Source organism: Sphaerodactylus townsendi, linkage group LG01 (genome assembly GCF_021028975.2).
Source record: "Sphaerodactylus townsendi isolate TG3544 linkage group LG01, MPM_Stown_v2.3, whole genome shotgun sequence".
Classification (NCBI taxonomy): Eukaryota; Metazoa; Chordata; class Lepidosauria; order Squamata; family Sphaerodactylidae; genus Sphaerodactylus; species Sphaerodactylus townsendi.
This window is the reverse complement of record NC_059425.1, coordinates 106,080,225-106,104,370: the sequence shown is the minus strand read 5'-3', so window position 1 is coordinate 106,104,370 and position 24,146 is coordinate 106,080,225. Positions and strand designations below refer to the sequence as shown.

The window sequence follows — 24,146 nt, the reverse complement described above, 5'->3', positions numbered from 1 at the left end:
AAAAGTAATTCCCATTGAATGCACTAGTTTTCACATTAAAAGTAGAGGCTGCCTTTGTTCTCAATAACTTCTTCCCCATGGTCAAGGGTGTCTGTTACTAACTCCACCTTGTACCCCTGCACTTTCCAGGTTTGACTGTCCCTACTACAGGAACAGAATAAGATCATGGACAGAAACACACTCTTGAGTAAGAGATCTGAATAATTCTCAAGATCGCACAATGTTTTACAACATTTTTATAGACCCTGATAAAAGGTATTACATGAATTTTGTTCAGGAGTAGTATACGAAAACATAGTGAGAGGAATCAAGAGCAATAAAGGTGGTGAATTTTCCTTGGGGATTAGTAACACGAAGAAGATGATAACAAATCCCAATGTAGCTTTTGATTGCACTTACTATTTTGATTGCACTTACTATTTCAAGCAAATAGTCAGGTTTATCTACTCAAGTTTACTAACACATCTGGAAGTTAACTGCCAAAGAGACTGCTGAAACAGTTGAAGTTCACAGTCCAAATAATCACAGAAAATGAACACTGACAAAACCTTCCTGGAACATTAAGGAAGAAAGAAGGTCAATAGTGTGATTTTACTGCTGCAATTTGTTCCGTACAATCCTTAACCAACATTCTTCTTTTGAAATTTCTTGCTGGATTTCAGTTCAATGATTAAGCAACACTGGATTAGCAAGTTCCAAAACAGCTTTTATGTCAAGACTTCAGCTCTGCCACAGTTTGCTCAGGAGAGGTGCCCCCACACCTGCCCACCAGAATTTTTCCTGGTAGCCATGATCCCCATTCTACTCCAGAAAGTGGGAGAGAAAGTGACAGCTACACTGTGCTAAATCAGACCAGAGCTGCCTCCTTGCACAACTTCCTATTTACAACAGCAGTGGACGACGGAAGGAAATAAGAATCCCACATTACTTGCTCCACCTGTCCCCTGAAACTGGTATTCTACCTCTGAACCTGGAAGCTCCATTTGACTGTGATGGTTATAGCCACTGAAAGTTCTGCCTACAGGAAGTATCTCGGGTCATGAGCAGAGCTTTGACCGCAATACTACAACTTACCACTTTGTGCCATGGGGCTCCTGAGATTAGGTAGACCCAAATTCTCATCTCCACTTATATCACTCCACTGGGTGATCCCAGGCCAGTTGTTTTCTCTCAATCTGGTATTCGTCACAGGATTGTTATTAAGACAAAACTGAAGCAACAAGAACAATGTGCACTGCCCTGACTTCCTTGGAAAAAATATGCAATAATAATAACAACAGTAACAATCATCTATAGCATAGCATTTGTTTTCTTCAATGCTGCTGTACCCTGCTTCAATATCAAAATTTATCATGATCCCAAGAACTTTTTTCTATTTGGTCACCATCTGCTCAGTATTGATAGAAATGTGATTTTTTCTAAATTACAATATTCATTATTTTACACTTATGCTGAACATCATTTGCCATTTTGTTGTCCACTGACTCAACTGGGAGAAACCTTTTCAAACCTCTGTACAATTTGCTTAAGTTTCAACAGTCCTGAATAAGATGGCATCTTCCACAAACTTGGCCACCTCTTTCCTAGCAAAGAAAATCCTTGGGTTTCAAAAAATACATTCTTCAGAACCAGATTGACTGTATGAGCATTATCATGAAAGTTTTCAAAATCTTAGACGTACAGAGTGTTCTTGTGAATACGATGATATTTCACCTTGTGCTAGCATTTACCACCAGTAGTCAACCCCTAGCCTAAGGCAGAAAAAAACACATTCACAAAAACCATAACCCCACACAAACAAACGTGATTTACATATACCACTTTCCCATTATCCTATACCTATTAGCAGTTAATCTCCCTTCCCTCCCTGATTTATGACATTTCTTGGTTTTCAACACATACATTAAGATTTGTAGTCTAAAACATGGCTAGAGAGTCTCAGGAAATTTAGGAATATTATAACATATTATGTGTCAGAGAGCAAGGGAAGAGGGCTTTAAAGAAAACAGATATGATTGTTAGGATTATGCAGTCATGCTGAAAAATCATTTTTAAAAGCCCACAACAGTATTAAGTTTGCTAAAATAGACTAGCTCAGGAAAGCATTTGTAATGGATACAATGAAAACAGAGTCTATGGAATGTGCTGTGTTAATTTAGCAAAACTGTTCTGTTACTAATCATGGAGCCACAGGAGATATATATGAATTCTGCACTTAGATGCCAGAAATATAGTACACTTAGAAACACTATAAATTAGAAATATTACCACTTGATATGGTTTTTTTGATGTTATGTTAGCTATGATTCTAAATGTTTTATGGTTTAAAAAATAGTTGTATGCCGCCCTAAGCCTGAAAGGGAGGGGGTGGAATACAAAATTTAATCATCATCATCATCATCCCCATCCCCTCCACAGGTGGGGCTTGTGTGCTTCCATTACGGTGTGGCCTTAGCTGGCGGCAGTGTATGCTACCAGAAGGGTCACCCCCCAGAAAGACCACATTGGAGAAGCCAAGTGCACCCATCAATCCATTACGATGGTGAAACAAAAGAAACAGGACCCGGGTTAACAAGGACCGCGGCGGGTGCTGGTGACCCTGGACATCCATCGACGTGGGCTACAGGTACCAGGAAGAAGAACTACAGGTACTATGAATGAAGAACAGGGGCTTAGTCCTGCAGGGTGCCCTGCAAATACTCAACCAAAGAAACGTCAGAAATATACTGTGCTGAAAATCGCACCATAATGGCTTGCTATTACAACTCTGAACCATCTAAAAGAGGCTATTTAAAACAAATGTTTAATTTGTGGAAGGAAAAATATCCAGAAGCCACAATATCAGATTGGCTGACCAAAGATGATTTATTATTTGGAATAAAGTGTTCACCGATATGGAATTGGAAGAAATAAAAAATATTTGTGCATGTGAACACACAGAGAATACTGACAGTGAAACAGCAGAAATCTCTGCAAACATAACTCAGTCGACTGATGTGAAATGGGTAAGATTGTTGACAGTGCTTCTTTTCTTAGACTCAAAGCAATAGGGCACACCCACTTCTTTATCACACAAGCCTAAAATAGAAGTTGTATTACTTAACCAAAAACATTGGCATACAGATCGCCAGCTGCAAACCTTGCATTCCCATCTCTTTCCATCTTCTTCCAGATACCTCAGTACACTTACTGATTGGTTCCCCACCCTGGGACATGGACAATATGTACCCCAAACATTTCCTTCTCTCTGAACACAGTGTGTAACAGACTTCCCTCTGTGATACACCTCTGAAGATGTCAGCCACAGATGAAGGGGAAACGTTAGGAACAAGATCCACCAGAACACGGCCACACAGCCCGGAAAATCCACCAGAACCAGTTGAATCTGGCCGTGAAAGCCTACGACAAAATATATGTTACCACAGATTATGCTGCTAATAAGTTATTAGATACATCCCAGGTGCTTTAAAAGTCCATAATTTTATTCATGAAATAGCAGCTGCAGTATACTCCATAAAGGCAAACTGTTTCGTATTTTCCACAGTGTTTTCTTGAACATCTGTCATGCTAACAAGCTGCATTACTCCTGCACAAAGTATACAAAAAATTGTTGAGGAATCTGGAATTTGAGTCTTCCTCCCAAATAAATGACTTCTGAGCGAAATCACTTGAAAGATTCATTTTCTTTTCATTGCCACTTGTTTCTAACAGAAGAAAGGGCAGGTGAAGTGTTTTATCTTAAAATGCCATGCAAAATGCCATGATCCTCTGAAGATGCCAGCCATAGATGCAAGCAAAACGTCAGGAAAAAATGCTACTAGAACACGGCCATACAGCCTGGAAACCACACTAGACCCCAGCCATGCAAATTGTTTCTAAAAGAGTCAAAACTCAATCATAAGGGCATGTGCATCTAAGCAGTCAAATTTAAAACCATTTTTGTACAGCTCTCCCTCATGCCCCCAAATCATAATCTCCTACATCTGGAGTAAATTAATACAATGATCCTGAAACTAATTCAGCTCTGCTGTAAATCTGAACTCATTACTTTTAAGACTCTCAGCTCAATTCTTAAACTAAAACCTCTCCTAACAAAAGCCTTGATGAAATACGTGGGGATTACAGACATTATGAAATCCTACTAGCATTTCTACCCATTCTGGTTGCTCCTTATTCCATCATTAATAAAGCAATTGTTTTTTTTATTTTGCACATGCTCATATAACTAAAAAGAATAATGGTAAAACAATGTAGTCACAACTTTGTTTGAACAACAGCTTGTTGCCTTGCATTCATACAGTCATCAGCAGAGAAAGAGGGAAGGCAGAATGCCTTCAGTCTCATTAGATCTCAGAAGCTAAGAATGATTGGTACTTGGATGGGGACCATCAAGGAAGGCTGTGTGGGAATAGGCAATGGCAAACCATCTCTGATATCAATATCTGATATCAATGGATTTAGCAGGGTGTAATTCTGCCTAGAAGTGACTGTACTGTAAATCTTAAGATTTTCAAGTAACTCTTACCCAAATAACTCTTAAAAGATTTTTTCCCAAATAACTACTTCCAGAGATCTTGGCTACTCACCTGGATGGATAACTTCAGAGAGGAAAGCAATAAAATGTCCCTTTTCAAACATGCCAGAAATTGTTTCCCAAACTAAAAAATCTCATGCAAACAGCCAAGATATGAGACTGCTGCAAAATCAGAGGTGAAGACTGGCTGGCACCAATCATATTCACATGAAGGTACAAATGAACATTTTAAAATGAAAAGCTAGAAAAAACTATCCCAAATAAATAACAATACAATTGCATAGCAACCTTGCAAATAAAACCACAAAGGTTATTTTAGCATTTTTTATTCACCTGCATGCTCAAGCATACCTAAATAAAGCAGCTGGAGAAAACACTGATGACCTGGGAAGTTACAGGAAGTTTCTTCAAATTACAAAATTGTTCTAGCATGCTTACCTGGAAACATCTCTAACTTAACTAACCAGATCATTGGCTATTAGAGCCAGAAATGGGTCTTACTGCATTTCAGTACCAAGCCCAGATCAGGGTAGCCCCAGGCTACCCTGATCTCATCTGATCTCAGAAGCTAAGGAGAGTCAGCCCTGGTTAGTATTTGGATGGACAACATCCAAGGAATACTAGCATTCCACCAGACAGGGGCCAAGGCTGAGAAAGTCCATGGAGGCAGGCAGTGGCAAACCACTTCTAAACATGTCTTGCCTTGAAAACCCTAAGAGGTTGCCATAAGTTAGCTGTGACAGCACAAAAAAAAAATCAGTACCAACAGGGAAATAAAAATTCGCAGTACATTGAATTTCACACACCATTAGTTCCGATATTCTTCTCTGACAACAGGGCTAGAGAAAACTGAGTATCATGTCACCACTACCAAGATTTACACCTCAATCCTATGTATGTTTACTTGGACACCATTCCCACTGTGTTTAGTAAGGCTATTCTCTAGTAAATGATCACAGGACCTCAGCTTTAATCCTGGAGCCATTTGTCCCCTGATGGGCTCTATGCTCAGCCAACAACTTACTGGTGGTCTCTGGCCCAAAAGAGCTCTGTCTGGCCTTGACTGGGGCCAAGACTTTCTCAGCCTTGGCCCCTGTCTGGTGGCATGCTCTGTCTAATGAGACCAGGACCCTACGGGACCCAATGCAGTTCTACATGGCCTGCAAAATGAAGCTGTTCCACCAGGCCTATGGTTGAGGCAGCTTCACCTCAGTGAAGTTTTAGTAGGGTCCCCTCTGTAGAGTTGTAACAGGGTTAGGGAGAGGTTTATTGTTGTAAAAGTATGCTGCTATTATCTGGGTATATGTCTATTTATTTATTAGGCCTAAATTGGGGACTGTTTTATAATCTAATTGTTTTTAATTTGTGATTTTATATGTTGTAAGCTGCCCTGAGTCCACAAAGGGAAGGATCTAAAATGTAAAAAATATGTAAATAAATTTATTCCTATTTATCCCCAGAGCTTTCAAAAATGTTGACCTCAGTCTGAAACTGAGTACAGGACAACATCAAAGGAAGAGGAGACTTAAGACTAGAGAGTCTCTATCTATACCATGTTTCTCCGAAAATAAGACAGTGTCTTATATTAATTTTTGCTCCCAAACATGTGCTATGTCTTATTTTCAGGGGATGTCTTATTTTTCCGCTCCACAGCTGCATGCTCTGGTGTTCTTTTTGACAGACATGCTTCTAAACAAAAACTTTGCTACGTCTAACTTTCAGGGGATGTTTTATATTTAGCATTTCAGCAAAACCTCTACTACGTCTTATTCTCAGGGGATGTCTTATTTTCGGAGAAACAGGGTATATAACTGAGTAAACATAGCTAGTGGCAACAACGCACTCCCAGCCAGTCGCAGCACACATACGGTTTGAGGGTGGGACCAGCAGCATCATTCTTCCAACAGAGGAACCACAGCTGAGCCCCCACCCCTTCACAGCCGCCCCCAGCCCAACCAGAGCATCAAGGGGGCCAAAGACAAGGGGCAGCATTACTGGTGGCGTTCCAGAGGGAGAAGCCAGACCTGGCACCATCTCCCTGCCTCCTCCAAATGGTCTGCAGGCACAGCTGCCTTCCGGGGCATGCTTGGCGGCTGGCCCCAGGCTCCTGCCTCTCACTCTGTCCCATCCCTGCAACAAGATCCTGCTGCCCGGTTTCTTCAAGGATGAGTCCTTTCATGAGAGCCCTGAGGGCAATGTGTGATGACTGGAGCTCTGACTCCTCAAGGGTGCCCGGCAGTCGCCCACCTCCATCTCCTCTCAGGAGCTCAGCCTGGAGCCTGAGCCCATTTGCTGTTGGGCATCACTGGAAGAGCCAGAGAGCCCTGACTGCTTGCTGGAGAGGCTGGAGAAGTAATGCTGTCTTCTCCCCTATCAGGCAGAGCAAGAGCACTCCAGTGAGAGGTGGGGAGAAAAAGCTCAGGCCCAGTTTATTTTCCTTTCCCTACTGGTGCTCGCACTGCCTCTACTGCTGCTGACACTCCCAGTATGTCCCTTTGGGCAGCTCAGCCAAGTTTGCTCAGGTGGAGAAGCTCAGCTTGCTGAAGGGATCTAAGCTGGAGTAAGGGACAGAGGGGAAAGAAGGCACAGGGAGTTTGGGGGGGGGGGGAGGCAGAGGAGAAGAGTTCAGTAAAGGATGCATGGGATGGCCAGAAGTTTTAAGACGACCAGCAAGAGGACTGGAATGAAAATATTTGAAGGACACTGCTCTTTTAAATACAATCCATTTAGGCTGGGATTGCCACTGACCAATCTGAGTTATCTTTTTCTTAAAGCAGGCTTCCTGTACCTTTACATAAAAAGTAGAAATTCAACAAGTCAGGCTTTTCCTAGTAAGGGAAAGCTTTGTTTGCTGAGAGAGAGATCTCAGTGAATCTCAGTTGATTTCATGAATACATTCCAAGGAAGTAAGGCTCTTCCTGTGTGCGAAATGTTGCTGCATTTCTGGTATGCTGTATGTATGGGGGAGGGGGATGCTTACGAGAGAGAAGATAGCTGCCAAACATATTAATGTTTACCATTTGCCAATGATCTTTAGAACTGAAAGTGTTTGTCCTTACCAAAACACGGTTAGTCACTCTATACACAGTAGACTGCTTAGCATCTGATATCTCATGAGACTGGGCTACCTTGGACCATCCATGTCAGGACACCGCAGGTAACATCGAGATACAACTTGGGGGAGGGGGGGCATTTTGAGCTGCAAGAAGGTGAGAAAATGCCCTTCTAAAATGCTTTTAAAGAATATTGGAGCTAAAAGGAGAAGAGGGTCTCCATGAGGCTACATTTAAACCTTAAAATCTCTTCTCAGTAAAATAAATTTTAAAAGTTCATTGTTAGAGTAAAGTACTGGGGTAGGGAAAGAGTGTTTTTGAACATACACATAGGAGTTTTCTCAACAGTCTCTTGCTGTTGAAGAATCACAACTAGCTTCTACACAGCTGGGACTTAGAATGCCGGGTGTGACTTCCATGAAGCCAAGAACCCCAGAACCTCTCCATTCAGATACGAAGCAAGAGACACCAAGTGAAAAATAGAGAGATGAGAATTACCTGCTGGGATCTCTTGGTTCTTTTTTCCCCAGCTGGGGTTCTGCTCACTGAGGTGGGGAGAGAGCATGACAGACCCAACAGCCTCTTTGCCTCCTGCCATGGCAACTGCCTTTCCCCATTCACTCCCCTTCACCCCTTCCAAAGGCTTCTCCCGTTGCCAGGGAAACACAGCAGCATGGAAGGCCCAGCCAGGATGAGATTTGGTGGGGAGAGTCCAAAGGAGTCCTGGCCAAAACGGAGGCCAAACGGTGCAACTGGGGAAAGCATGGTAGTTAGCAACAACAACAAGCTGAGGATGCTGAAGTTGGCTTCCAGTCTGTCCAATTATCCTCAGCATTCCCAGATGGATTCTACAAATAAGGAACTAGGAATTGTGAATAAGGAAAAGATTATGAACTTCAAGCTCCTCACAAACTGTGGCCTAACACTGAGCTCTGCAGAGAATGGGGTGTGACTTCCACAATGCCTCTCTCTAAGTCAGAGGAAGTTTCCTCCAACTTCAGTTTCTTTTCCTGGAGTGGAAAGCCATTCAGTCATTTATGCAGACCCTTCTCCAATGGAATCTACTCTTCTCCAGGTCTATGTGTTAAGGGCAGTCAAGACAAGATGCTTCTGACTTGTGGTGATCCTATGAATTAATAATCTCCAGAATGTCCTACTGTTCAGCTCTTGCAAACTCAGAATTGTGATTTCCTTGACTGACTTAATCCATTTTATACTGGAGTTTCTTTTCCTGCTGCTTTCAACTTTTCCTAGCATTAGTGTTAGCTTGCAAGATCTGTTAATGATAGGATGTTTTGAAGGACATTGATTCATAGGGTCGCCATGAGCTGGAAGTGACTTTATGGATCTTAGCAGACAGCATAATTGTCTTTCCCAGATATTCCTGCTCTAGCTAGTTTTCCAGGGAGAAACTGGCTAGACTGAGGCAAATCAAAATAGCTTTTTGACACTATAAAGATCAACTAATGCAGGCAGTGTTCAGGGAGAGGACAAGCAGGGAGCTGGTGATGTGGAGCCAAGGGGAGAAGAAAGGGTTTGCCCCCCTCGGTGAGCGCCACTAACACAGCAACAGTCTTCTAGAGCCCAGTGTATGTGTTTGTACAGCGGGCTTTACTGCTAGTGATTTCATAATATCTAAACTGCCTGCTCAAAACTACGCTGCTTTTTTGAAGATAATTTTATTGTCATCATCAAGAGAATTCAAACCTCTGAAAATATTGCTTTGTTGCATAGCCAGTGATATGCATTTAATCAATTATGTCAGCTCATACATATTCAAGACAATTGTGTATTTTTATGAATGACAATGATTGACACATTCTTCCTGAATCTAAAAAATTGAATCAACCAATATTTAAATAACATTCTTACAAAATAAAAACAAAAGCATTTCAGATAACTATAAGTGACTGTTTTGTAAGTATATTCCAAGTTAAGGCTATGTCATGGTATGTACTCAGCAGATTTTAAAACAAAAAAACAGAACAGAACAGCAGCTCCAAGGAAAAAATTGGAAACAGCTGGATCCAGATCTCAACTGCATAAAGCTCTGGAAATAGAGAATATCCCTTGCAAAACTGGGAGCTTTATGTGTAAATTGGCATTTCAGTATATATACACTGTATAGAGTATATATAAAATATTGTGACAAATATTCTCATTTTTATGAAACTGTAACTGTGAGTGAAAATATGCAGATTATTGTGATGTAAGGCAGCCTAGAGACGCAGCGCATTCATGAAGGGGGGGGGGGGTTGAATCCCAGAGACTGGTGTTTAAAAGGATAAGCAGGGGAAAAGGGGTAAAGGATAACAGCTAGTCAGGCAAGGGCAATGCAGACAGCTAGCAAGAAAAAGTCCAAACATGATCCTGAAGCTTCTGTAACCTCTACAATGGACTGCCTGGATGAGTGCAGTCTCTGTAGTCCCAGATACCACAGCCATAGGAAACATTTAATCTGAAGCTTTGAAGGGCTTCTCACAAAGGACAGCAGAACACAGATCCAAATATTCCTGCCTGTAACAATGGCAGGTCTTGACACAGCTATTCAGTCTATTCTGTACTAAGCTTCCAGGTCCCCTTGATCTAATCGGATAAAAGTTTCCTTAGGGGACATTCTGTCATGTTCATCAGCATAGTATTTGTCATCAAATACAAGAGACAAGCTATATGCTTACACTATCTATTGTTAGCAACCATAAAACTGCTGTCTGATTAAACCTAACAAGAGACTTTGAGCTCTCTTGCCTGAAGTCAAATAAGGGAGATCAACATGTATAGCCACTTTAACATTTTTGAAAACCTTCTGATTTCTTTGATTCCAACACATTCAATGCCTTGTATCAAGTAAAAAACAAAAGTTGTTGATATTTGCATAGGGAAAAAACAGAAAAGCACAGTTGTTGATATTCCCATAGGGGTATATTTAATGTATCTAACAATCACAGAGAGCCCCACCACACAGATCTAAACCTGCTTAATAAGTTTTTGCAAATCCAGGGGAAACCCCAGATCTTCAGAAAAGTACAAAAATAAGGCCATGTTTCTTTGTTGCTCAAACTGCCTCTATGTGCAGCCTTTGATACAGTGGCAGTGGGCCAAAAGATGCTAATTGCTGGGATGAAGTCTAATAACACTAGCAGCACTAAACCACCTCAGTCTAGCTGTATCCAGAGCTCATCTATGATGGTGACCAGCATGCTCTCTGTTCCATGGCCAATCCCGAAGCCAAACTGAAAGGGGTCCAAAACTGATGCATCCTCCAGAAATACTTGCAACTGTTCTGCAACCGCCCTCTCAACTACCTTACCCAGAAATGAGAAGATCCAAAAGCACTTCATTCAGGGTCTTGCTCCCTATGCCCATTTTATTCTGAACTTTAAAATAAGGAAGAAAGTCCAGTAATTCACATCTGGAAAATGCTTAATCAAAAATTGTATCATATTTGGTCTGTACCAGTGCTCAAGGACTTCCTCATGACTATTTGTGAAACTTGTAGAAAGCAGTTTATTCATTTTGTTTACTGTTTTCAATTCTGAAAAAGAGTGTAAAAAGTATGAATGACAGACTCAGGGAAACTATATTAGAAATAGAATCAAACTAACACCAGATTTGTCTTTTTTTCTATACCTCAAAAAGCAGTATTCTATTTTCATTCATTTAATGTCTCTGGGACCATCCAATTAGCACCAATAAGATATTCAAGAAGCCTCATTGGGCAAACAGTTCGGTGTCATGCAATTAGATGTTTATCATTACCTATCTAAGACCCCCCCACCCCCACCCACAAAATGCTGTAGAACTGAGCTTCCCGGGGTCCATCTTTCTGTGAATGACAACCAGAAGGACCATATAGCTTGAGAAAAATATTTCTTTCAAATTTGACAGGCATTTTCCCCTGCCTAATGGAATTTTATTGCTTTGATGAAAACCAGACCTTCTACTCTTTATAAAGTCTTTCTTAGAAATCCCACAGGCTTTATACAATTTTCTATGTTTCTAGAATACATCCAGTATACCTGATCTATTTCTAAAATGATCAAACTAGACATCACTAATGTGAAGGTCTATTTCATGTTTTGTAAAGGTGGAAAATCTATGCCTGCATATGAAAAAATAAGCTCAACAGGTTTGAAGTTGAAAACAAAAGCAAAACATGTATGATTGTTAAAAGCAGAAAGTAATTGCACAAATCTGCTGTCTTTACCAATAAATGATAAAAACAGTTGTATTACACCAACAAGAATGAGTGTAAAATAAGACAGGAAGTTTGAATCTTTTAAAAAAGGAATGAAGTGCCTTAAAAGTATGGAATATACATTTATTTTTATATATTATTTTTATATTTCCCCAGTGACTCCACACAAAGTTTTCCCCAATTTCATCATGACAGCCCTGTATATTAGGATAAGGGATACAGAGAGAACCTGGCCCAAAAATACCCTGGTGAACTAGGAGCTAAATGCAATTAGAAACATAAGGAAAACATAAGTCTGGGACCCCCATGTTTGCCTCAACTGTCATTTTAATTTTAACTGCCAACTCAAGTTTCACAAAAATAAAAATGGGAATTTCTCCATCCAAATCAATGGGGAACGTAATATTTGTGGACATGGCACTCATAAAATTACCTTACCAGCCTACTCAAAATGGATTTACAATAATCACTAGATTCATAAAGTTAGGATGCTTCAGTATTATTGCACCGTAGCCTGCATTCATCACCTTTAAATACTTTGAACAGCAGTGAAAAGTCAGTAGATCAGTAAAAAATATGAAGAGATTTGGGAAGGTAAAAGGCAATGATAGTTTGTGTCTATTATCTGTAACACCTAAAAATTATTATGTGCCATCTTTCCAAAATTAACAAGCCAGGGACCTTTTCTACACTTCCCATGCATACGGGAAGAGATAAAGGTCTTTTTGCCACACCAAATAATTACTGTGCAACCCATTTACACTTACCCCAAAGAAGATACATATGCCAACACAGACAGGCAGAATTTGTAATACCTGACATTTTTAACATGCAAAAAATTAATGCCTCTACAAAATTAGTACCACTACAACACCAGCTAACAGATGGAGCAGAACAAACTGGAACTGAGTCAACAGTAAAATGGCCAGATACTTCAGTTTCCTTTATTAATCAGAGTTCATCTGGAATGGAAGGTGTTGTAGCTGGAGAATCAGTAAGGTTTTGCTGCAAACAGACTAAAACTAATAACTGCATCATATAATACTAAGGAAAGAATTTTTTTACCCATATATGAATGCTTGGCTACTAACTCTTGTCCAGCTTTCATGACTAACAGGATTACTTTCCATTCATGTATGTGTCAGAATTCATAATGCAGATGCTTTAAGAATGCCCTGACCCATCATTCCATCACATTCTATGCAAACAATAGCAGGCTTGATTCATAAACCCAGGGGTCTGCTGGGAGAGAGAACTGTTTCACTTCCCCTCCAGTGGCATCCCACATGTACCACTTTCATTTTCTCCTGGATGTGTATGTGAACGGCTGCTGTTCATCCATACAGAAAAAAGAAAACCACAGCACACCTGCAGACCATGCTGCAGTGAGATATATTTGGCCCTTTAAAATAGCTTTGAGTAAACAAAGAAAATGTAATTCCTTGACTACTTTGATTTTGAAATCAAATACCTATGAGTCACCTATTGAAAAGATATTCCCATAAACTCATATATGTAATTCTAAACTTGTTAGAAAGGCCCAAAAGGACAGCACTTTCTAAATCACTTAACACTGTTTGTAAGATTGGGGGTGGGGGATGGGGGTGGGGAACAAGCCATTTCTTAATACATCCAAATTGACATCCATTCCTATATCCAGAATGGAAGTGAAATGGTATGTCTCCTACATCCCTTGTGCAGAAAGGAAACTGAAATAGCTGGGTTTTTCTTTTCCTTCCTTCATATTCTCTCACACATGTGCACAATAAGCACAGATCTTGCGCAGAAATTTGCATCCTTCCAAGTCTTCCTGCATTCAGGAATTATCAGCATTGTTTTTTTACAAGCTTTTCTATTAAAGCAGGTATATCAGCTCAAGGCAAGCCTATTCACTAAAACTACATTTTAGGGAAAGGGATCTCTGAAAAATTGAATGCATTAGTCCAGAGCTTATACTACCAATAAAAAGTGTTTATGCTATAAAATGCCTAGAAACAAAGGCTTGGATACAGGCAACCTTTCTACCTAATTCACCTTTTAGTTTTCCCAGACATGTTTTCATTTTCTCAGTTTTAAACTTTCAAAAAGTTTGCCTCTTCAGCAGTATAAGTTACTACAGCAGAAATTTCAGAAACCACTAATCACATGAGGGTGCATACAACACTGTTGGATCAAAGCCATAGAGAACAAAGTAATAGTTGAGTTTTAATTCAGAAGTGTTTCAAGCGACAATTAATATGCTAGTCATAATGTAATAAAAGTGGCAGCTTGCAAAAACAAGCAAAGCAGAATATGGGCTGAAATAACTGAGGCGGTTGAACAAATTTAAAAAACACTTCAAAATACTTTTTTCTCATCTTTATCCCAGTTAAACTTTTTTTCTGTTTGTACCTATTCTTCCAACAAGCTATGGGAGTTTGAAGGTGTCTCCTGTGCCTGACAGACAACCTGAATGCATTTTAGTTGTTGTATAATTTCCTGTCTTTGGTGAAGATTCCGTGAAACAAATATTTAGTACTAGGCCGCAAGCCAGGCAGCAACAGAAAGTTTTTATACTTTTGCCAAGATTTCTTGCTTTCTTTTTAAAATGAAAATCGTGACAATTATGTTGATGCGCCTTCTGAATTAGATGGGCCTCTGAAACACAAGGGCCTATTTTGAGCTTCCAATACGCTATTTCACAAGCTCATTCACTTATTTTTAAAAGGCAGCTTATATACTGATTTAAAGGCTAACGTTCTTGTCTGAAAACATTCGGAACCAGTCAACCTGCAGAGATTTTTCAGGCAGCAATCTTCAAATGCCAACTGAATGAGAGATAGAAGAATTCAATAGAAGAAGCAATCTATTGGCGCTTTCAAAAATAAAGTTATGTTTCTTTGTCAGCTTTCTTGTTCTTGCAATTATACACTTAGACAATTTGCTCTTGAAATCCTTGATAGTGTCAGCATTTAAAAAAACACTTCATAAACAAATAAAAAGCTTCATTTGAGGAGAATAAAACCCAGCCACCCTACTCCCCATGCTAATCTAAACCTCACATCCTGTTAATTCTTTTCCTTATGTGCATGTGTGGCTATCTGTGGTAAAAAGTAAAAGGCCACAACTGGCTTCAATGCTCCATAACACTTTTATACAGCATTGGTTTTTCCTATATTATTTCCAACTCCATTTCCATTTTAGTAAAGACAATGTTCTCAACTATAACCAAGCAATTATAAAGGTCCGTGTATATTAGACATCATGTATATTACAACATATAAAATAGTTCAAGTTTCTTTAGCAAAAAAATAGGCTGAAGATGGAATCCACTTAAATTCTCTTTATGATTTTCATGTATTATAACTTCTTCCTGAGTTTGTCAGGATGGAACTTGAGCTTACACCATTTCATGACAGAGTTTTCAAACTGCTGTTGGAGATATTTGTATTAATTACATTAAAATGCACATATAAATTTACTTCAAATTCCCTTAGCATTCTAAATCCATAAGCATAAATGCAAGAAAATCTCGCTCAGCATTACTGAAAGCCATGACAGTGGTCAGTCAGACAGGCAAAAATCAACAGAGTGACAATGGAGTAAAGAATAAAAACCCAGATAGTAACCTGGTCATTTCTTCCTGCAAACTGCACATTTGGTTCTTCACTGTAGCAATTCTGGTTGGCAGTAAAACCCAGACCTCATTCATTCTCCAGGATTTACAACTTGAACTATTCATCTCATCCTGGAAATGGGTGAACATACATTCTGTAATGCAGTGGGTGGTTCAGGATCATGATGCAGGAGTAACAAGATGTACATAAACTGCATTTACAGGAACCAACAGTAAAGTGTTTGACTCAGAATAGATGATAGCTGCATGCCTACAGAATTAGTACATGAATACCGATCAATTATTCTGGTTGGTTTAGACAGTTTATCACTCACATTCAGATTACAAATGCTCCAATTATGTAAGCAAGAATTTCAGAAATACTTTTCAGTGCAAAGTGAAGAAAATTCCTCAATGAATTCACCTAATTTTATATAGATGATGCTACATGAATTCACCGTATATCTCATTTCTATGGGTTATCCTCCCCATACAGATCAAAAAATCCACATAATCTGGCCACCCAATAGACACGTTTCTGCAAATCTGATTAAATCCTTATGCTTGAAAAAAATCTGAAAACTTACAGAGAGACTAACCACAACAACTATCAATGTCTACCTCATTGGTCTCAAACATGTGACCCAGGGGCCTGATCCAGTTCCTTGAGAGGGCTTATCAGGTCCTCCAACTAGCTGAAGCAACCCCTCCCTGCTCCTGATTTGGCCTGGCAATCCTGTGGGCTCTACAATCCAGGTACAGACCCCACACTACCAATTTGGCCTGACAAACCACCGCCCCAATGCCAATCTGGTCTGGTGAGCCCGCTATGAGATCACCAGTCAAGATAGCCACCCCACCCCCAAAGCTGAGCTGTACTGCAAGACTGCTGGGGGCTCACCAGCCAAGATAGCCACCACCACCCCTTCCCTAAGGCTAGTCAATATGTTGGGCTAAGAAGTACAAAGAATGGGTGCCATTACAATGGGGTTTTTTCACCAGGGCCATTTTAGCTTTCCGGTCCATCCCTGATTGATGTTGAGCCAGGGTGAGGATACAGAGATAGATATAACTCATGAGTAAGATCCTGAGGCCATAATTAAGCATTACCAGCTGCTTTAAAGGTACTTCAAATTTTTCAGATAGACCATGAAACTTTACCCATGTCAGATTTATGAATTTAGCCAAGATTTTACCTGAAGCAATTATGCTTGGTTACACCTATATTTGAAGATTGAGATTGGGGCAGAGTCTGCATTTAGCTTATTAGTTTTAGTCACATGAATTTTTAGATATACACTCACAGTCAAATGCATACCACACCTATCGGGAGGGACTGACCAAGAAAAAAAAAATGAAGTAAAAATCTCCATTTAATTTGTCTCAGGATCAAAAGAAAACCTTCAAGGCCCAAGCAGGACAGGTCAGGCCAGCTTTGCTACCCTTTGTAGCTGATGTCTTCAGATGTGATAGACAATGACAGATGTTCTTGTCGGGACTAGATTTAAAGGTATGATGTCAAATTATGCTGATTAATTGAACCAAACAACTCTAGCCAAGACAAGGAAAGCAAAGTATCCAGATGCAAGCTATTCATATGTACTTCAGCACTGGAGCATTAATAGAACAACACAAGAATATATTCTTATTTCTTAAGTTCTGAGTCAGAAATAGTATTATATAAGCCTAAATCTTCAAGAAAGAAGGTAATAATCATCTGATGAGAGAGATGGGAGAGAGGTGTCCAGTGCGGTACTTTTCAGTATTTTTATAGATGATCCAGATGAGGGGTGGAGGAGCCAGTCACTAAATTTGAAGATGTTACTAAATTGAGAGAAACAGAAAACACCTGGAAGATAAAGTTAGAATTCAATTAGATCTGAACACACTGGAAAAGTGGGCAGATGTGAAGAAAATGCAGTTCAAGAAGGACAAGTACAGAGTTATACATCTGGGTAAAAAATGAGATGATCACATACTGGTTGGGAGATACACTTCTGGTAACACAGTGTGTAAAAAAGATCAATGGGGAGGGTGGAATGTAAGATGAATATGAGCAATCAGTGTGATGCAGGAAAAAAAAGTGTAATGCAGTCCTGGAGTGTATCAACAGGGGCACAGCACATAAATCACAAGAGGTCCCACTGTACACTGCATTGGTCAGGTCGCATCTGAACTACTGGGTACAGTTCTACAAGTCTCATTTCAAAGAGGATGTGGACGGAATAGAGTGAGTGCAAAGAGTGTGCCTAGAGAGGTGGTGACTTCCCCCTCTCTGCCAGTCTTCATGCAAAGGCTACACGAACACTTGTCATGGGTGATCTAGGCTGACTCTGCATTGAGCTGTGGGTTAGACTAGATCAGTGGTTCCCAACCTGGGGGTCAAACGACCCTTTCACAGGGGTCGCCTAAGAGTCTCTGCATCAGTGTTCTGCATTTGTAAAATGGATAAATGTTAGGGTTGGGGGTCACCACAACATGAGGAACTGTATTAAAAGGTCACGGCATTAGGAAGGTTGAGAACCACTGGACTAGATAGCCTGTATGATCCCTTCCAGTTCTACAATTCTATGAAAAAGACGTATTTTAGATTAAATTAACTAGATTTCTACAGCAAAAGAAACTGTACAAAATTGTGTGGGAAATTCAGTCCCAATCCATTAATTATAGGCCCTTGTTAAGAATATAACAGCCCAGCTATTGAAAACCAGTGGTTCATCCAGTCCATCATCCAATTTCACACAGTGGTGAACCTGTTACTCTCAAGGGCCAATGAGTTCAGTATACAGGCCAAGGCCTCATATTCAGAGGTCTGCTGCCTCTGTGTATGGAAGTTACCTTTTAGTCACCGTGGCAATTGATTGACATCTTGTCCATGAACCTGTCTAATCTCCTTTTAAAGTCATCTGTGGTCAAAACCATAATTACTATCTCCACTGCCAATGAATGCCAGAATGTAATTATCCCTCAAATAAAGAAATGTTCACTCTCTTCTGTCCTGAATCTATTCCCCAGGAACTTCATTGACTGTCCCCCTAGCATTTTGGGACAGAAAGAAAAATAATCTCGACTTTTTCCATATTTTCAATAATTTGATAAATCTATGTGAATGCATCCTAAGACTTTTTCCCCTGAACTGAAAAGTTACTGTTTTTCTTTATATATTGTATTAAGATTATTTATTTATTATTATTTGGAACAGTTGCTCCAACATCTTAATCATCCTAGTTGTACTCTTCTATACATTCTCCAGTTCTGCAATGTCCTTTTTAAGGTATTGTGATGAGACCTACACAACATACTCTAAACAAGACCACATTACTGATCTATATAGGGACATTATATAAATTGAAAAAATAAATAAAAAATAAAAAAATTATAGGTTCACAATTTAATTTTCTGTCTCTTTCTTTTGCCTTTCTCACTACTGCCACACACTGACTTGACATTTTTATTGACCCCCCAAGATCTCTTTCTCTCACACTCTCTACCATTTACACATTGTCTGTGTAATTGTCTGTTTAGCAGACTGTTTATTGTCTGTTTAGCAGACAATATCATTCTTGAGTCCTTGGGTAGATGCCATCTGAAACTATTTAATTTGCCTAGCAGTCCTAGAATCTTATCCCTTGTTACCTTCATCCGACTCCTTACTTCAAACACACTTCCTGGAAAAAGCAGCTCCAGCATGGTTACAATCCCCACATTTTCCACAGATGCAAAAAAATCCATTAAGTTTCCCTGACATCTATTTTTCTAAAGGAATTAGTTATTATTTGTCAATGGTCTTGTACTAAAATAAATCCTTATCAGCTGTCTTAATTTTGCTCAATAATTTGTTTCTCAAATTCTCTTTTTGCTTTCCTTGCATTTGTTTTACCAGAACCTGTTCTCTCTTCTGTTTATCTCCATTTGGTAAATCTTATTAATCACAGCTTTTTTTTAATGGCCTCTTCAGTTTGAGTTTGTTAATCACACAGAACAGGCTTTCAAAATTAAACTGCTATAGTAACAGCAGAAATCACAAGTGGCAGAAATTCCACTTTCTTTAGTACATCATATCAAATTTCCAGGCTACGATTTCAAATATTATTATTAACCAACAGGCTACATGTTCAAGTGTCAGCCATACACAGGGCTTTAAAGCAACAACAATGACAACTTGATTTTCAAAGTTCCCAAAGAAAGGGTATAAATTTCTCTATTCCCAGGATCTTCCGAGTACTAATTATTATTCTGTGGGGCTTTTGTTTACTTACAATTTTTTGCCAATGTTCTTGAAATCCAGAGGACAAAATTCTGAACCAGGCACATTGAGGACAACTACCTCAGCTAGATACCGTATATACTCATGTATAAGTCGAGTTTTTCAGCACATTTTTTGTGCTGAAAAAGTCCCCCTCGACTTATACGCAAGTGAGGTGTATTTTAAAAAATATTTTAGGGTTTTTACTTTGTCGGCCACCAGGGGGCGCAGTTTTTAGGCTAGCGCAGGGGTAGGGAACCTGCGGCTCTCCAGATGTTCAGGAACTACAATTCCCATCAGCCCCTACCAGCATGGCCAATTGGCCATGCTGACAGAGGCTGATGGGAATTGTAGTTCCTGAACATCTGGAGAGCCGTAGGTTCCCTACCCCTGGGCTAGCGGCACCAAAATTTCAGGATATCATCAGGTGACACTCCTGATGATACGAGCTAAGTTTGGTAAAGTTTGGTTCAGGGGGTCCAAGGTTATGGACCCCCAAAAGGAATGCCCCCATCCCCCATTGTTTCCAATGGGAGCTAATAGTAGATAGGGCTACATTTTGAACCAAACTTCACTAAACCTGGGTGGTATTATCAGGATAATCTCTTGCTGATACCAGCCAGGTTTGGTGATGTTTGGTTCAGGGGGTCCAAAGCTATGGATCCCCAAAGTGGGTGCTCCCATCCCCCATTGTTTCCAATGGAAGCTAATAGTAGATGGGGCTACCCTTTTGAGGGTACATAACTTTGGACCCCCTGAACCAAACTTCACCAAACCTGGGTGGTATCATCAGAAGGGTCTCCTAAAGATACTCTGAAATGTTGGTACTGCTAACATAAACATTCCTCCCCTGACAGATTGTGTGAATGTCCCTTCTAAAATGACACTTGCCATGTGCAATTTCAAAAATATGTACACTAAAAATAATGAACTATTTTAAAAAGCAGGGTAGTTTTGAGTCACAGTGAACAGGCATGTTCATTCCAGTTTTTATTGTAAGATTTATTGTTAAAAACCCTTCCTTACAAAAAAGCTTTTAAAGTTATTGTTGATACCATATTATTCTTGTTGATCCTCTTTTCCACTTACAGAGCTAGTTTACTGTTTTTCTTTTAAATAAATATTCAAAAACATTTATGATGCCTCAATTAATGTAATTTTATTGATATGTTTTTATTTTTAAAATTTACCAGTAGCTGCTGCATTTCCCACCCTTGACTTATACGCAAGTCAATAAGTTTCCCAGTTTTTTGTGGTAAAATTAGGTGCCTTGACTTATATGCGGGTCGACTTATACCCGAATATATATTGTATATAACTTCAGTTATCCTTGAGATTATTGCCGCGTGCACAAACCTTACACAGTAAAGAAGCTGCTTTTAGAATAACTGCATTTCATGCTAGAGTGCCCCAAAGACTCATGCTAGAGTGCCCCAAAGTTAATTTGTTTTAAATGAAGAAGATAATAGATGCTTACTGCATGATTAACAGTGATGATATAGTCAAGGTAGCAAACAAGTTTTAATATTACATAATTAATCCATGGGTAAATAATTTTCTAGAAAAAACCAGAAAGTTATACTGTTTTTTCAGTATGGTTTGTATTACTGTAACATTTGATTAGAAGAGAGAAGATACCCAACACACCTTCAATTTCAGAAGCAAAAGGAGGCCCAGCCTAACTATTTGCTATGAGTGTTACTCTGACACAGCCGGCCAGACAGGTTTCTTTGTGTATACACTAATGAGACTGATGCTAATACCTGGAGAAAGCGGGTGGAGTACTGGTCCTGTTATATGAAGATCTGCTGCTCCAGCCTGTTTTTACTATCTCACCTTTCATCAGGTTCCCATGTTTCTATCTGGTCCTCATTTGTATATTCCCCCACCCAGTCCTCTACTACTTGTACTGACTACAATAGCACACACATGTGCACTAAGAAACAAAGCTGAGAAAATTTAAGGAATAAGAGATCAGCAGGAATTATTTGTTTACCATCCGCCTCATGTAATCTCTTCAATCCAATTCTTGTATTTTCTTTAGGTTTAAAATGTAAATCTCTACTGTGATCAAACAAAATGGGCTCAATTCACCCAAGCACAGTAAGCTGCCCAGACCTGGAGAAGATCCACAGAGCTAACCATCCTGCCCCAAGTCCTCATGAATGAATGAATGAGCGTGCACACAAGCAGCAGCAGGAAGGAGCATTTTAAAAAGGACATATACCTCCCTTATCGACCATCACACACACATACCTAAACATGCTTTGCAAATTACTCACTCAACAGAGTACTTGGATGGTACAGAAGCTGAGGGCTGGATGAAAATACAGAAAGACAAATGGGGATAGGAACCTCCATTCCCTGCCATACCCCTTCATATTATCTGAGAATGCTTGGGCATTCATTCGGTGGGTGGGATGGAAAAAGAGGCTTCATCATACTTTACATGTAAAGCATTACAATCACAGTTTATTTTGCCGGTCTACAGATTATTGCTCAACTCCAGCCTATATGAGTGTGCATGACTTCTCTTCGTCTAACAGGAACACTTTTCTCTGCCATGAAACAATAGATTCAAACTGATCCCAGTCCTGCTGAGTCTCCTTTGAAAGACTCCATCTGTTATCAAAGCCCTTGCAAATCCAAACAGAAAACATGGGGCAGGTGCCAAATTGTTACAAGCACCAGAAAGGTGTATGTTTTCATTCAAGCCAGCCAATCAAGAAGTAAATCACTACAAAATAAATTAGACCAGGTATGATGAGGAAATAACACAATATTTCTCTACTCAAAAAAGACATTAGTCATGGTTTCTGTTTAACTAACTGCTGCTGAGAATGATAGAAGCATAAAATTATTGCATTTGTAATATAGGATAAATTCAATAAATATGTAAACCAGAAAAAGTGTAAAAGTCAGCATTTAGCTGACACTGGCAACTCTATGTCTGCCCCCCTCCCCCCACTGGCTCAGACAGTTCAGATATATTGATCATTCACAGTAGATTTTGCAGAAGTTGTAAGTGACACGGCTTGAAATTTCAGTACAAGTAAATAAAAACAAGTTTCTGAAGGAATATAAGAGGAAAAAAATCTCTGCTATCTTCTCCCCCTTTTAAAGGAATGGGAAAATAAGATGTGACCTGGTCACAGAGAGAAGAACCATTCAATTTTGTTGGGTTTGGGAAAGCAAAACACTTCTATCTGTGCATTTGGTTACCAACTGCCAAAACTAAAAACTGTTTACTGAAAAAACAACCAATGGCACTAGCTTATCTTCAGGCAACTAAACCTTATTTATTTCTTTAAAACATTCATACATTGCCTTTCCTTATAGTTCAAGGTGATTCAAGAATTGCATAAAGCCACCATGCATTTCAATACTAATTTTAACAAATCACAAATTCAGGAATATATCTCCTTTCCAAGAGAGGCCAAAATTGAACAACTCAACCAACCCCTTTAAAAGAGTGGCCGAACAGTGGATATGCTTAAGACCATTCATTTCAAAAGGCAATTGTACATGCAAATTAAGTCAAAGAATCCAAAGGGCACAGTTGACAGAGTGCTGGACACCGATCAAGATGAGAGCCATTTTCAAATACCCACTCATCCATGAAGCTCACTGGGTGACTTTGAACCACTAACTACTTCAGAACCTACTTCACAAAATTGTTGGATAGGCATGATACAAAATAAAGAGGAAAAAGAGGAACATAGCCATACAACCCAGAAACCATACAACCCAGTGATTCCAGCTGTGAAAGCCTTCGACAAAGAGGACAAAACTTTTGTTAATTATTAATTTTGCTCGGTCTTATTTTGCTTTTGTTTTTATATTTTGTATTTTCCATGGTGGTTGCAGAAAAAACTGATCCAGTGAATTCAGTTCGATGGAACGCCATGCTACCTTACAATGCAGATGGCATCCAGTGTTATCAACCATTGCTCCTGCAGAATAAGACTGGAGCAACAGTTAATTAAATGAAATGCAGGGAAACTATTTGAGTACTAAAAAACTGGCTGGGAGGGAAGGAGCTATTTTTTATAAACAAACACACCTGTCCATTCACTACATTAACTACCTCTTCAACTAAAATTAGTCTTCCGAAGATGACTGAAATTTAAATATACTTATGCATTCAACTGAAGGCTTACTTCAGTACAATATAGTTTGCAACAGTTCTCTGGTTGGAAAGGGTCTGCAGAATTTTTTTTAAGTTGCATTCAAACCAAGATCACATTCTTACCTCTAATAGAGGGGGTTTTTTTATGGTAAAAGCAGAATTTTGATAAATAACAAGTCCTGGACTGTTTGTAACGCTTGGCGGATTGCTCATAGGCATTCTTATGTATAATTATGGAATAGAGGTATGCAGAAGATTGGTGAGTCTGATCAGTTTAGTTTCTAAAGAGATTTTCAAATAAAACATTTAATGTAATTTGAACAAGGTACAACATTCCCCAGGTGATTTTATGGTGAATTAGAGAGACATACAGTTTATAGTCCCAGAAGTT

At 39.4% G+C, this 24,146-nt stretch overlaps 1 protein-coding gene across 2 annotated transcripts in view; it reads right to left on the bottom strand.

The window, feature by feature from the left end:
• Positions 1-24,146, bottom strand: part of NHSL1 (NHS like 1) — a 176,644-nt gene that overhangs the window by 144,216 nt on the left and 8,282 nt on the right. The window lies entirely within an intron of this gene.